Source organism: Bos grunniens, chromosome 5 (assembly GCF_055505025.1).
Source record: "Bos grunniens cultivar Pamir isolate PY7600 chromosome 5, Bosgru_T2T1.0, whole genome shotgun sequence".
NCBI lineage: Eukaryota > Metazoa > Chordata > Mammalia > Artiodactyla > Bovidae > Bos > Bos grunniens.
In genome coordinates, this window is record NC_141169.1 from 51,285,513 (window position 1) to 51,301,887 (window position 16,375).

Below are 16,375 nucleotides of genomic sequence, written 5' to 3' on the forward strand. Positions count from 1 at the left end.
AAGGCTGTGAAAAGAGACAAAGAAGGTCACTACATAATGATCAAAGGATCAATCCAAGAAGAAGATATAACAATTATAAATATATATGCACCCAACATGGGAGCACCGCAGTATGTAAGACAAATGCTAACAAGTGTGAAAGGAGAAATTAACAATAACACAATAATAGTGGGGGACTTTAATACCCCACTCACACCTAAGGATAGATCAACTAAACAGAAAACTAACAAGGAAACACAAACTTTAAACGATACAATAGACCAGTTAGACCTAATTGATATCTATAGGACATTTCATCCCAAAACAATGAATTTCACCTTTTTCTCAAGCGCACATGGAACCTTCTCCAGGATAGATCACATCCTGGGCCATAAAGCTAGCCTTGGTAAATTCAAAAAAATAGAAATCATTCCAAGCATCTTTTCTGACCACAATGCAGTAAGATTAGATCTCAATTACAGGAGAAAAACTATTAAAAATTCCAACATATGGAGGCTGAACAACACGCTGCTGAATAACCAACAAATCACAGAAGAAATCAAAAAAGAAATCAAAATTTGCATAGAAACGAACGAAAATGAAAACACAACAACCCAAAACCTGTGGGACACGGTAAAAGCAGTCCTAAGGGGAAAGTTCATAGCAATACAGGCACACCTCAAGAAACAAGAAAAAAGTCAAATAAATAACCTAACTCTACACCTAAAGCAACTAGAAAAGGAAGAAATGAAGAATCCCAGGGTTAGTAGAAGGAAAGAAATCTTAAAAATTAGAGCAGAAATAAATGCAAAAGAGACCATAGCAAAAATCAACAAAGCCAAAAGCTGGTTCTTTGAAAGGATAAATAAAATTGACAAACCATTAGCCAGACTCATCAAGAAACAAAGGGAGAAAAATCAAATCAATAAAATCAGAAACAAAAATGGAGAGATCACAAGAGACAACACAGAAATACAAAGGATCATAAGAGACTATTATCAACAATTATATGCCAATAAAATGGACAACGAGGAAGAAATGGACAAATTCTTAGAAAAGTACAACTTTCCAAAACTCGACCAGGAAGAAATAGAAAACCTTAACAGACCCATCACAAGCACGGAAATTGAAACTGTAATCAAAAATCTTCCAGCAAACAAAAGCCCAGGTCCAGACGGCTTCACAGCTGAATTCTACCAAAAATTTAGAGAAGAGCTAACACCTATCCTGCTCAAACTCTTCCAGAAAATTGCAGAGGAAGGTAAACTTCCAAACTCATTCTATGAGGCCACCATCACCCTAATACCAAAACCTGACAAAGATCCCACAAAAAAAGAAAACTACAGGCCAATATCACTGATGAATATAGATGCAAAAATCCTAAACAAAATTCTAGCAATCAGAATCCAACAACACATTAAAAAGATCATACACCATGACCAAGTGGGCTTTATCCCAGGGATGCAAGGATTCTTCAATATCCACAAATCAATCAATGTAATACACCACATTAACAAATTGAAGAACAAAAACCATATGATTATCTCAATAGATGCAGAGAAAGCCTTTGACAAAATTCAACACCCATTAATGATAAAAACTCTCCAGAAAGCAGGAATAGAAGGAACATACCTCAACATAATAAAAGCTATATATGACAAACCCACAGCAAACATTATCCTCAATGGTGAAAAATTGAAAGCATTTCCTCTAAAGTCAGGAACAAGACAAGGGTGCCCACTTTCACCATTACTATTCAACATAGTTTTGGAAGTTTTGGCCACAGCAATCAGAGCAGAAAAAGAAATAAAAGGAATCCAAATTGGAAAAGAAGAAGTAAAACTCTCACTATTTGCAGATGACATGATTCTCTACATAGAAAACCCTAAAGACTCCACCAGAAAATTACTAGAACTAATCAATGATTATAGTAAAGTTGCAGGATATAAAATCAACACACAGAAATCCCTTGCATTCCTATACACTAATAATGAGAAAACAGAAAGAGAAATTAAGGAAACAATTCCATTCACCATTGCAATGGAAAGAATAAAATACTTAGGAATATATCTACCTAAAGAAACTAAAGACCTATATATAGAAAACTATAAAACACTGGTGAAAGAAATCAAAGAGGACACTAATAGATGGAGAAATATACCATGTTCATGGATTGGAAGAATCAATATAGTGAAAATGAGTATACTACCCAAAGCAATTTATAGATTCAGTGCAATCCCTATCAAGCTACCAACAGTATTCTTCACAGAGCTAGAACAAATAATTTCACAATTTGTATGGAAATACAAAAAACCTCGAATAGCCAAAGCGATCTTGAGAAAGAAAAATGGAACTGGAGGAATCAACCTACCTGACTTCAGGCTCTACTACAAAGCCACAGTTATCAAGACAGTATGGTACTGGCACAAAGACAGAAATATAGATCAATGGAACAAAATAGAAAGCCCAGAGATAAATCCACGCACCTATGGACACCTTATCTTTGACAAAGGAGGCAAGAATATACAATGGATTAAAGACAATCTCTTTAACAAGTGGTGCTGGGAAATCTGGTCCACCACTTGTAAAAGAATGAAACTAGAACACTTTCTAACACCATATACAAAAATAAACTCAAAATGGATTAAAGATCTCAACGTAAGACCAGAAACTATAAAACTCCTAGAGGAGAACATAGGCAAAACACTCTCTGACATACATCACAGCAGGATCCTCTATGATCCACCTCCCAGAATATTGGAAATAAAAGTAAAAATAAACAAATGGGACCTAATTAAACTTAAAAGCTTCTGCACATCAAAGGAAACTATTAGCAAGGTGAAAAGACAGCCTTCAGAATGGGAGAAAATAATAGCAAATGAAGCAACCGACAAACAACTAATCTCAAAAATATACAAGCAACTCCTACAGCTCAACTCCAGAAAAATAAATGACCCAATCAAAAAATGGGCCAAAGATCTAAATAGACATTTCTCCAAAGAAGACATACAGATGGCTAACAAACACATGAAAAGATGCTCAACATCACTCATTATCAGAGAAATGCAAATCAAAACCACTATGAGGTACCATTTCACGCCAGTCAGAATGGCTGCGATCCAAAAGTCTACAAGCAATAAGTGCTGGAGAGGGTGTGGAGAAAAGGGAACCCTCTTACACTGTTGGTGGGAATGCAAACTAGTACAGCCACTATGGAGAACAGTGTGGAGATTCCTTAAAAAACTGGAAATAGAACTGCCTTATGATCCAGCAATCCCACTGCTGGGCATACACACTGAGGAAACCAGAAGGGAAAGAGACACGTGTACCCCAATGTTCATCGCAGCACTGTTTATAATAGCCAGGACATGGAAGCAACCTAGATGTCCATCAGCAGATGAATGGATAAGAAAGCTGTGGTATATATACACAATGGAGTATTACTCAGCCATTAAAAAGAATACATTTGAATCAGTTCTAATGAGGTGGATGAAACTGGAGCCTATTATACAGAGTGAAGTAAGCCAGAAGGAAAAACACCAATACAGTATACTAACGCATATATATGGAATTTAGAAAGATGGTAACGATAACCCTGTATACGAGACAGCAAAAGAGACACTGATGTATAGAACAGTCTTATGGACTCTGTGGGAGAGGGAGAGGGTGGGAAGATTTGGGAGAATGGCGTTGAAACATGTGAAACGTCATGTATGAAAGGAGATGCCAGTCTAGGTTCAATGTACAATGCTGGATGCTTGGGGCTGGTGCACTGGGACGACCCAGAGGGATGGTGTGGGGAGGGAGAAGGGAGGAGGGTTCAGGATGGGGAACACATGTATACTAATTAAATAATTTTCTATTAAAGAAAAAAAAAATTAAAAAAAAAAAAACTAGATGGACTCTTGTTGGCCAAGTAATGTCTCTGCTTTTTAATATGCTATCTAGGTAGGTCATAACTTTCCTTCCAAGGAGTAAGTGTCTTTTAATTTCATGGCTGCAGTCACCATCTGCAGTGATTTTGGAGCCCTAAAAAATAAAGTCAGCCACTGTTTCCACTGTTTCCCCATCTATTTCCCATGAAGTGATAGGACCGGATGCCATGATCTTCATTTTCTGAATGTTGAGCTTTAAGCCAGCTTTTTCACTCTCCTCTTTCACCTTCATCAAGAGGCTCTTTAGTTCTTCTTCACTTTCTGCCATAAGGGTGGTGTCTTCTGCATATCTGAGGTTATTGATATTTCTCCCAGCAATCTTGATTCCAGCTTGTGCTTCCTCCAGCCCAGCGTTTCTCATGATGTACTCTGCATAGAAGTTAAATAAGCAGGGTGACAATGTACAGCCTTGATGTACTCCTTTTCCTATTTGGAACCAGTCTGTTGTTCCATGTCCAGTTCTAACTGTTGCTTGCTGATCTTCATACGGATTTCTCAAGAGGCAGGTCAGGTGGTGCGGTATTCCCATCTCAGAATTTCCCAGTTTACTGTGATCCACACAGTCAAAGACTTTGTCATAGTCAATAAAGCAGAAATAGATGTTTTTCAGGAACTCTCTTGCTTTTTTGATGATCCAGCAGATGTTGGAACTCTTTTAACTTTCTGCCTTTTCATACTGTTCATGGGGTTCTCAAGGCAAGAATACTGAAGTTGTTTGCCATTCCCTTCTCCACTGGACCACATTTTGTCAGAACTCTCCATCATGACCCATATATCTTGGGTGGCCCTACATAGCATGGCTTAGTTTCACTGAGTTAGACAAGGTTGTGGTCCATGTGATTAGATTGGTTAGTTTTCCGTGATTTTGGTTCCAGTCTGCCTGCCCTCTGATGCCCTCTCTCAGTGCCTACTGTCTTACTGGAGTTTCTCTTACCTTGGAAGTGGGGTATCTCCTCTCTGCCACTCCAGCACCATGCAGCCACCGCTAGCCACTCAAGACCCAGCACAGTCAAGAATAAATAATTTTTTAAAATAAAATAAACACTAAAATGTAATGCAATAAAGTAATGCTTTTTATTAGATGAGAAACATAAACATTGCAATCATAAACAAAGCACTCTAACCAAAGAATGTTAAAAGTGTTTTCTTTTGACATCTACTTTATCTACCTGCAGTTAGGAATGGTAGGGCCCAGGAAAAGCTTAGCCAACAGAAAGCCAGCACTCGCAAGAAGCTCTACTCAGGAAGCAGGCTGCAGATGCCCAAGACAAGCTGCCACCTTGGCTTCCCTGGAGCCCACAGGCCCACTCTGACTGCCGGTCCCATCATGGGGCTAGTTTGAGGTGAGAGGTAAGAGGGAAGAGTAGCAGGTAGGCGGAAACTTCTGTCACGACTGTCCATCCACACCAACTGTATGGATAAGAACACCCAGCATTTTTGATGTGCACCTGCCACTCTCAGCAAACATTGAAATGTGCTTAAGCAAAAAAATTATTAATGCTGGGAACAAAAGCCATTTTCTCTACAGTCAGTGGATACTATTTATCCCTTTCAGCCATGTTTTCACCAAGATGCTCTAAAAGAGGCTGCTCCTAGTGTACTGCCAGTCAGGCAAGCCAGGATCAAGGGTAACAAAGCTTCTTCAGTTACAACTACTCATCCAAATGAATACAAAATGAATACAAATTTATTAGAGAGCCAAAATCAATCTCTGTTATTCACATGGCAACATGGTGAAGTGTGGCAACAACATTTGCATTCCAAGGTCAACTTTTAACTCTAGCCACACTTCCCTCTGACTTGAGAAAGAGAGCCTTGTGGGGAAGAGAACAAGATTAACACCCCCACCTCCTCTCCAAATACAATCAGGGTTCATAAAGCTCATAATAGATAACAAATGCAAAAAAGGGGGAAAAAAGCATATCTCAATATATACACAACAACAGAGGAAGACCACTCCCTCTCTGGGCTTCCTTGGCATCAGGCAAAGCATGACTATTCACAACAATAATTCCTAAGCTGGCTAGGACAATGCTCTCAAATTCACAGGTAATCAGGGAGTATTGAATAATTTCCTGAACTAGGATAACAGTCACCATCAAAAAAAATTTTCTTTCTCCTTACTTGAGATGTTTTCACACATGAGATTTCACAATATCCCAGATTCTTTACTTAATATTAAACTATTAATACACAGAGGACATCCTCAGAGCTCAAATATGAGCACTATTAATATTCTCAGCTATTTCTACACTTACAGATCAGCAAATATTTTATCAGACTACCCAACTTACTGTTGTAAGTGAACAGTAATAGCCAGTTCTGTATATTTCTTATCCTGTTCATCAAAGAACATCACACTAGATGTATGACTAGTCCAATAGGAAGGAAGTTCAATTAGTTCAATGGGTATTTTGTTCCCCTCCAACGTGCATAGTAAATTTCACTATTCGGTCTCTAAGTCCTTGACTCTTCTATGACTCACCTAGTCTAAGGAAAATCTTGCATAAGGGTGGATAGTTGCAAACCCCAGTGGAAACATTGGTATTTTTTATTATTTATTTTTATTTTTGGCTGCGCTAGGTCTTCAGCGCTGCGTGTGGGCTTTCTCTGGTTGTGGTGCTCGGGCTTCGCATTGCAGGGCTTCACTTGTTGTGGAGCACAGGCTCTAGGGCACTCAGGTTTCAGTAGCTGTGGATAGAGGGCTCTAGAGCACAGGCTCAGTAGTTGTGGCACTTGAACTTAGCTGCCCCGCGGCATGTGGGATCTTCCTGGACAAGGGATCGAACCCCTGTCTCCTGCATTAGCAGGCAGTTCCTTTACCACTGAGCTACCACAGAAGCCCGGAGGCATTGGTATTAGTGCTGAAGTAAACTTTAGAGGAATAACTATACTTGCTTATGGGACTGTTCACAGCCTTGCTAAAAAGCCTACTCTTCCTGAATACCTAGATTGAAAAATTCTAATAATTTAAATGTGAGATTTCATTGATAAACCTTTAGTTCCTGTGTAAGCTTCTGGTCCCTGGAAATATGTATGACTAACCCAAAATACTGGCTGTGTTTCCATTTTAAACCTATCCATTATTCTTCCTCACCACAGTACTGTCAAATTCTTCCACCCTGCATGTCACTGGTAAGCTCTCTTAACTGCTTCTATGTCCTTTGGATGTTCTACTGTGCACAGAGGATTCACAGAGGTTCTCACTTTAATGTGTAGGGAATTTCCATTTCACACCATCAGTTCCCTAGAAACCATCAACTGGGAACAACTTCTAGTTAGTAAAGGCACAATTACTCTTTATATAAAGGAAACCAAAGGAGTTGTTTGGAAGTTGAACAAACATCTTAGACATTCCTATGAAGGGAATGCTATATCTGCTACCCAAACCCAGAGACGTATACTAGATCTAAGATTAGATGGAATATGTAAAAGCATGAACTTGGCAGTTTAAGACATATTGCCGATTTTCCACTATACCATTAGGGGAGAGTGCTAGTTAGTATTATAGCAGCAATACTAACACCACCCTATTGGCTTGTTTTCTTCCTGCTTTCAGTAAACTTGCACCAGCTCCAGTGAAGTCTGCCCCAGGATACATCACTCAGAAACCTGTAGAACTGCTTAGAGGTAGAACTATGCGCTCCACTGCAACTAGTCCAACAACTAGCACTCAGGCGGTAAACACTGCCCTGGGGTGAAGCCCATGAAAAGACTTAAGCCCAGGAAAGACTCACAGAAGTTGCACAAAAATTCTTGTTTTTATAATATCTTCCCAGGAAGTCAGAAAATAGTTGGATTTTAGTTAAAGAGATGGAATCTACCCTCAAAATGGAAAAACTACAGAAAAATACTCTTATTAATTAATCAATAGCTTAATTTGGCTAAATGATCATAGTAAGTCAGTACAATTTATCACTGTAGTTAGAAGCATACCCTATCGTATCCTCATAAAACAGGATACTAGTGAAATATGTGAAGACATGACAACCCTTTAGCCTTTTGTCACTTCAGAACTTAAAAAAGACAAAGGCTGACCAGGATTTGACATTCAGATACATACTTGCTTAGTACAAGCTGAGTTAGGAGATAGCTAAACATTGATTCTTACTAAGTTATGATGTTCTTAGGAAGTTCCTATTTGGACATTGATGGTTATCAACCTGGTTGCACCTCAGAGTCATCTAGGAAGCTTTACAAAGTTATCAAATGCCAGATCAATTAAATCTGGAGGGTGGAGCCCCAAAATCAGTATATTCTTTGTTTCCCCAGATGATTCTGCACATCCCCAGATGTGCAGCCAGGCTCTACACCACTGATACATCCCTTTCAGAAAGCCATTGGCATGAAAGCCATTTGTATCTAGATAGTTTTGTTTTTTCCAAATTCCACAAGGAAAGGGGACTTTTAGAAAAAGGCAGTTTACTGTTTGGTAAATGCTGGTTCTCACAGGTTATCTGAGTGCTGATTGAAGAGGAGCAAGTCCTTGTCTTGGCAGAGGAGACAGAGTGTCAGGCTTTAGCAGCTGCCTCCAAAAACAAAGAATGCCCAGATGTCCATAAGAATCATGATTATGTATGCTGACCTCAGATTTAATCATCATGGGGATTTATGAAGGTCCAGGCTGACACCAGCAGAGGAAAGAGCTAAAGAAAGTCGTACCACGTTTTCTCCTCAAAGCCATCAAAAGACACAGTGCCCCAGAACACGTGCAGCAAGGTGATAACCAGTAACCTAAAGGCTGAATTTAGGAAGAACTGGGGAGGGCTCCATGAATGCCCACTGTGCCTGGCCCCAAGGAGTCAGGGTATTTACAAAGGAAAATATTCCACTCATGATTCCAAGGCCCAAGCCAGAACCATAAGCCAGCAATCCACCGAGGGTGCTGTTTCATCTGGGTTTATACTCTTCAAACCTTCACCGGCTCTTTTAAGTTCATAATATGCAAACCAGAACATTTCTTGGATAAGGACTGAGACTAACACTCCTAAGATCAGCAGATATTTCTGTATTGGTCCATCTTAGTTGTCAGTAATGGTTGCTGCCCTGAACCAAACAAGGGAGGAAAGCCACAGAGACATAAGCAGAAGAAAACTCTGATGGTGAGGAAGATGATGCTCAAAGACTCAGTGACAATGGTGCAATGCAGAGGGCAAGCCCAGGACGAATGGCAATGAAAGTGCAGTCAAAAAGGACAGACACCCTCAAACCAACCCGGAAGCCACATAGGGACCTGATGGGATGTGGGGGCACTGAGCCCTGACAGAACTGAGCGTGGGGGTGAAGGGATCACCAGGAAGAGCAGAAAAGTGGAGGCAGGTTCTGTTTCTAGATTATTTTCTTCAAGCTGGCTACTTCTATCTGCCATATCATTTGCTCTATTTCCAATGCATTCGTCATCTCATTTACAGTAAGCCCCCTACATACAAATGAGTTCTGTTTTTAAGTCAAATCTGTTGGTAAGTCCAACAGAGTTAGCCTAGATACCCAATTAACACAATTGGCTATATACCACTGGTTTTACACTTGCTTGTGGACATCCTGGGCTTGAAATACTGTACTATTGTACTTTACATAGTACTGTACAGTAAAGTACACAAAAGCACAACCACTTGTAGAAGATGCACACATGTGACAATGTAACCCAAACACATGCACTAACTCATGTACTTGAACATACGAACATGTTTGTGTTTTTGATGGGTAACACATGTATACCTGTGACGGATTCATTTTGATATTTGGCAAAACTAATACAATTATGTAAAGTTTAAAAATAAAATAAAATTTAAAAAAAATAATAAAACGGGAAAAAAAAAAAAGATTGCAACTTGAAGGTTCATATGTAGGGGACTTACTGTATTGAGTTCTTCAGCTCCAGAACTTTCAGGGTTTTTTTTGTTTGTTTGTTTGTTTAGCATTTCTACCTCTTTGGTGACATATTCATTCTGTTCATTCATTTTACTCCTGAACTCAATGAACTACCTTTCTGAGTTTTCTTGTTTTCTTGTAGCCCATTGAGTTTCTTCACAACAGCTGTTTTGAATTCTCTATCTGTTAGATCACAATACTTCATGACTAAGTTTGGTTTCAGGAGAATTGTTGTTTTCTTTTTGCAACACTGTGTAACTGTGATTTTTCATGGTGCTTGGTGAGTTGTTTCTCTGACAGCACATTTAAAGTAGGGAACACATTTCTTATTTAGGTGAATCACTGTTTAATTTAATTCTGAAAATTAACAGGTTGATAATTATAGGACTTTCTCTTTTTTTAAGTTGGTGGTTCTATAGCACAAGCTCTGGTTTCTCTTCCCTGAGTTGCCTCTGGCTGTATTTGAGAATCAACATGTTCCATTCTCCATCACCTCCGCCAGAAGTTGCGAGGACTTGTGCTTCCAGGATTGCTAGTGCCTTGCTGCTGCTGCTGCTGCCAGTGCTGCTGCTGACCCTGATGCTGCCTCTGAAGGCACCAGGTTGGCAGGCACCTCCACCATGCCCAAGGTCACCTGGGTTGTGGGCACTGCCACTGCAGAAGGGGGAGGTTGGTGGGGAGGGAACAAGGGTCAGGGGGGTCTGCTGTGTATCTAGGGTGGTTGGGGTCACAAGCCTGCCGCCCTGGGTAGGGATGCTAGAGTCTCGGGTGCCATAGCGGCTGGAAGAACCAGGGTCACAGACCCTGCCACCACTGCTGCCCAGTTCCCTGTGGCCATGGGTGCTGTTGTGGCCAGGAGGCTAAAGATCTGTGCCTACTCTTCTGCTGCTACTAGTTTTCTGGGGCTATGGGCTCAGTTTCCGTGACTGGGGGCCAGGATCACTGACACTGCCTCCTATTCCCCCAGTTCTGCCTCTTCCATGTGCTCCAGTCGCCTAACTTCAGATGTACACAAGTATGGATCTCTCTGGCATCCTGCTGTGTTGGGACACCTTGGCTGAGCTATGAATGTCTTCGCTGAGCTATGCATGTCTTATTAGTTGTAGATTGAATCGGGGGTACAGGGAGTCTCTCCTGTGTCTATATCCACCATGTTTTGACCACTAATCTGACTTAAGAATTTTTCTCACCACTTAGTCCTTATTATGATTATATTAAGTATCAATCTGTGAGGGAAAAAATGGGCCTAAAGAAGTTAAATGACTTTTCAAGACCATGTGACTTGTAAGCAATGAAATTGGGATTAAAACCACATCTAATTCACTCCAAAGCTTCTATTTTTTTTTAATATATAAAAAAGGAGGATTCATTGGATAATCTCTGACATTCCTAGAGATCCAAATTTCAGTGAGTCTATAGATGGCTAACACCAAAATCAGATTGATTATGTGCTTTGCAGCCAAAGATGGAGAAGCTCTATACAGTCAGCAAAAATAAGACCAGGAGCGGACTGTGGCTCAGATCATGAACTCCTTATTGCCAAATTCAGACCTAAATTGAAGAAAGTGGGGAAAACCACTAGACCATTCAGGTACGACCTAAATCAAATCCCTTATGATTATACAGTGGAAGTGAGAAATAGATTTAAGGGCCTAGATCTGATAGATAAAGTGCCTGATGAACTATGGAATGAGGTTCATGACATTGTACAGGAGACAGGGACCAAAACCATCCCCAAGGAAAAGAAATGCAAAAAAGCAAAATGGTTGTCTAAGGAGGCCTTACAAATAGCTGAGAAAAGAAGAGAAGCGAAAAGCAAAGGAGAAAAGGAAAGAAATACCCATTTGAATGCAGAATTTCCAAGAATACCAAGGAGAGATAAGAAAGCCTTCTTCAGTGATCAATGCAAAGAAATAGAGGAAAACAATAGAATGAGAAAGACTAGAGATCTCTTCAAGAAAATCAGAGATAACAAGGGAACATTTCATGCAAAAATGAGCTCAATAAAGGACAGAAATGGTATGGACCTAACAGAAGCAGAAGATACTAAGAAGAAGTGACAAGAATACACAGAAGAACTGTACAAAAAGATCTTCATGACCCAGATTATCACGATGGTGTGATCACTCACCTAGAGCCAGACATCCTGAAATGTGAAGTCAAATGGGCCTTAGGGAGCATCACTACAAACAAAGCTAGTGGAGGTGATGGAATTACAATTGAGCTATTTCAAATCCTGAAAGATGATGCTGTGAAAGTGCTGCACTCAATATGCCAGCAAATTTGGAAAACTCAGCAGTGGCCACAGGACTGGAAAAGGTCAGTTTTCATTCCAATCCCAAAGAAAGGCAATGCCAAAGAATGCTCAAACTACCACACGATTGCACTCATCTCACACGCTAGTAAAGTAATGCTCAAAATTCTCCAAGCCAGGCTTTATCAATATGTGAACCGTGAACTTCCTGATGTTCAAGCTGTTTTTAGAAAAGGCAGAGGAACCAGAGATCAAATTGCTAACATTTGCTGGATCATCGAAAAAGCAGGAGAGTTCCAGAAAAACATCTATTTCTGCTTTATTGACTATGCCAAAGCCTTTGACTGTCCTGGAGTGGGTTGCCATTTCCCTCTCCAATGCATGCATGCATGCTAAGTCGCTTCAATTGTGTGCAACTCCATAGATAGCAGCTCACTGGGCTCCCCTGTCCATAGGATTCTCTAGGCAAAAACAGTAGAGTGGGTTGCCATTTCCTTCTCCATGGATCACAATAAACTGTGGAAAATTCTGAAAGAGACAGGAATACCAGAACACCTGACCTACCTCTTGAGAAACCTGTATGCAGGTCAGGAAGCAACAGTTAGAACTGGACATGGAACAACAGACTGGTTCCAAATAGGAAAAGGAGTATGTCAAGGCCGTACATTGTCACCCTGCTTATTTGACTTATATGCAGAGTACATCCTGAGAAATGCTGGGCTGGATGAAGCACAAGCTGGAATCAAGATTTCCAGGAGAAATATCAATAACCTCAGATATGCAGATGACACCACCCTTATGGCAGAAAGTGAAGAGAAACGAAAGAGCCTCTTGATGAAAGTGAAAGAGGAGAATGAAAAAGTTGGCTTAAAGCTCAACATTCAGAAAATGAAGATCATGGCATCCGGTCCCATCACTTCATGAAAAATAGATGGGGAAATAGTGGAAACAGTGGCTGACTTTATTTTGGGAGGCTCCAAAATCACTACAGATGGTGATTGCAGCCATGAAATTAAAAGACACTTACTCCTTGGAAGGAAAGTTATGACCAACCTAGACAGCATATTCAAAAACAGAGACATTACTTTGCCAACAAAGGTCCATCTAGTCAAGGCTATGGTTTTTCCAGTGGTCATGTATGAATGTGAGAGTTGGACTATAAAGAAAGCTGAGCACCAAAGAATTGATGCTTTTGAATTGTGGTGTTGGAGAAGACTCTTGAGAGTCCCTTGGACTGTAAGGAGATCCAACCAGTCCATCCTAAAGGAGATCAGTCCTGGGTGCTCATTGGAGGGACTGATGTTGAAGCTGAAACTCCAATACTTTGGCCACCTGATGCGAAGAGCTGACTTATTTTAAAAGACCCTGATGCTGGGAAAGATAGAGGGCAGGAGAAGGGGATGACAGAGTATGAGATGGTTAGACAGCATCACTGACTCAATGGACATGAGTTTGGGTAAACTCTGGGAGTTGGTGACGGACAGGGAAGCCTGGTGTGCTGCAGTTCATGGGGTCGCAAAGAGTCGGACATGACTGAGCGACTGAACTGGACTGAACTGATTACTGGAATAAAGGATTATCTCAGCAGGCCTAGGTTGTCCAAATCTTGCACATTCCAATGAAAAGTTTGGTCCCTGTCTGGTTCCTGAGAGATAATCTCTAACACTTTGCACCAATCTGCCTAATAAGAGTATCTCCATTTTTCTAGGAATTTGGGCCACTCCAGATAATTTATGCTGACAGTTTGTATTTATTTAATGGTGGTGTCGTGTGCCATGTATTAATAGTAACCAGTTGACCCTTAAAGGGGCTGAAGATTGAGTAAATAAGGTCAGCCACATTGGCAATCAACCATGCCAATGTGACTAACCCCCAATAAAAATCATAGAGACCAAGATTTAGTTGAGTCTCCATGATAGAAAAATATTTCATGCATGTTGTGACATGTCACTGTTGGGGAAATTAAATACTGTGTTACTCTACTGGGAGAAGACACTTAGAAACTCATGTGTGGTCTACCCTGAACTCTGCCTTCTGATCCTTTTACTTCTGCTGCTTTTCATCCATATCCCTTTGCCGTAATAAACCATAAGAGTGACTATAACAGCTTTTCTGAGCTCTGTGAGTCCTTCTAGCTAATTTATTTAACATAAAAGTGGTCTTGGGGATTACCAACCATACTATGACTATTCTCAGGTGCTTGTTGTCAACTCAGGACTCCTGCTTCTCTGCAATCCAGAAGAGAATGCAAGAGTGACATTTCTCAAAATTACTTTCCCCATACGATGATGAGGACTTGCCAATGAGAGACATTTTCATTAAACTTGGAAAGTAGAAGAGAAAGAGAAGCCATTATTTGGCAGAAGTACTTGCAATCAGCTCCATAGACCAAGAATCAACAAATCTTTTCTGTAAAGGGCTAGATAGTAAATAGTTTAGTCTTTGGAGGCCAGTCTCTGTCACAACTACTATACCTTGTCACTGTAAAGCAAAAGCAGCCACAAATAATACACAAACAAGTGAGTATAGCTGTGTTTCAATAAACCTTTATTTATGGACACTGAAATTGGATTCCATGTAATTACGTCTCACAAAATATTGATTTTTTTAAATCATTTAAAAGAATAAATCTATTCTTCACCCACACACTGCACAGAAACAGGCGGGCCAGTTTTTCCCATGGCCATAGTTTGCCAACCTCTTGTACAGACAAATCAGCAGATATAGGATTCTCAGTGGTGTCTCAGTGAGCTCTTATTTTTTTTAATTTTATTTTATTTTTAAACTTTACAATATTGTATTGTACAATACAATACAATACAATTTTGCCAAACATCGAAATGAATCCGCCACAGGTATACATGTGTTCCCCATCCTGAACCCTCCTCCCTCCTCCCTCCCTATACCAACCCTCTGGGTCGTCCCAGTGCACCAGCCCCAAGCATCCAGTATCGTGCATCGAACCTGGACTGGCGACTCATTCCATATATGATATTACACGTATTTCAATGCCATTCTCCCAAATCATCCCACCCTCTCCCTCTCCCACAGAGTCCAAAAGACTGTTCTATACATCTGTGTCTCTTTTGCTGTCTCATATACAGGGTTATTGTTACCATCTTTCTAATTCCATATATATGTGTTAGTATACTGTATTGGTGTTTTTCTTTCTGGCTTACTTCACTCTGTATAATAGGCTCCAGTTTCATCCACCTCATTAGAACTGATTCAAATGTATTCTTTTTAATGGCTGAGTAATACTCCATTGTGTATATGTACCACTGCTTTCTTATCCATTCATCTGCTGATGGACATCTAGGTTGCTTCCATGTCCTGGCTATTATAAACAGTGCTGCGATGAACATTGGGATACACGTGTCTCTTTCAATTCTGGTTCTTCGGTGTGTATGCCCAGCAGTGGGATTGCTGGATCATAAGGCAATTCTATTTCCAGTTTTTTAAGGAATCTCCACACTGTTCTCCATAGTGGCTGTACTAGTTTGCATTCCCACCAACAGTGTAAGAGGGTTCCCTTTTCTCCACACCCTCTCCACATTTATTATTTGTAGACTTTTGGATCGCAGCCATTCTGACTGGCGTGAAATGGTACCTCATAGTGGTTTTGATTTGCATTTCTCTGATAATGAGTGATGTTGAGCATCTTTTCCTGTGTTTGTTAGCCATCTGTATGTCTTATTTGGATAAATGTCTATTTAGTTCTTTGGTTCTTAAGATTCACCCACTTCAGCATTTCAGAATGGCACTCCTGGAAATGGCTTCTCTGATTCTTATCCCCTGGGCTTTCAAGATGGTTTGTAGGTCCTTACTTTCCTCTTTTGAAACACTTCATGTTTGAAATATAGAGAGTGATTCCTGCTTTAATCATAAAACACTTGCTGTTAGAATATTTAGTATTGGCAGCAGCTTCAGTAAAATAGAACCTCAAAGAAGAGAATCTGGGATATGTTCTGTGATCTAAATGAAGTTAAAATAAGTAATAACCTCATTGCTAGTAAAAATTAAGACTTTTGGTGCACAGCATGCCATGGCAAAATCATTCCTTAAATTTCCACTTCTAGTTGCCTAGAATTAAGTATCTAGAGAGAATTAAGCACTGGAAGACTAAATGACTATTACAACAGAAAGTTTCATAGAAAGTCTGACAACAAGGACCAGGGAGCTGACTGAATATACAACACTGCAGCTTATAGAAGGAAAGATTTTAAATTCTCAAGAATTCAGAGAAACAAAGACCCTTTAGGAGTGTCCTGAAACAACCTTTTATTTCTTGTAGCTATATGGTTGAGATACCTGAAAATCAAAACCAAAATGTGAT

The 16,375-nt window shown here is 40.1% G+C and overlaps 1 long non-coding RNA gene and 1 pseudogene across 2 annotated transcripts in view; both read right to left on the reverse strand.

Annotated features, from left to right (window-relative positions):
• LOC147371933 (uncharacterized) overlaps positions 1–16,375 on the reverse strand; it is a 200,065-nt gene that overhangs the window by 78,286 nt on the left and 105,404 nt on the right. The gene's annotated exons all lie outside the window — the stretch shown is intronic.
• Positions 8,361–16,375, reverse strand: part of LOC147371934 (gamma-secretase subunit APH-1B pseudogene) — a 28,287-nt pseudogene continuing 20,272 nt past the window's right edge.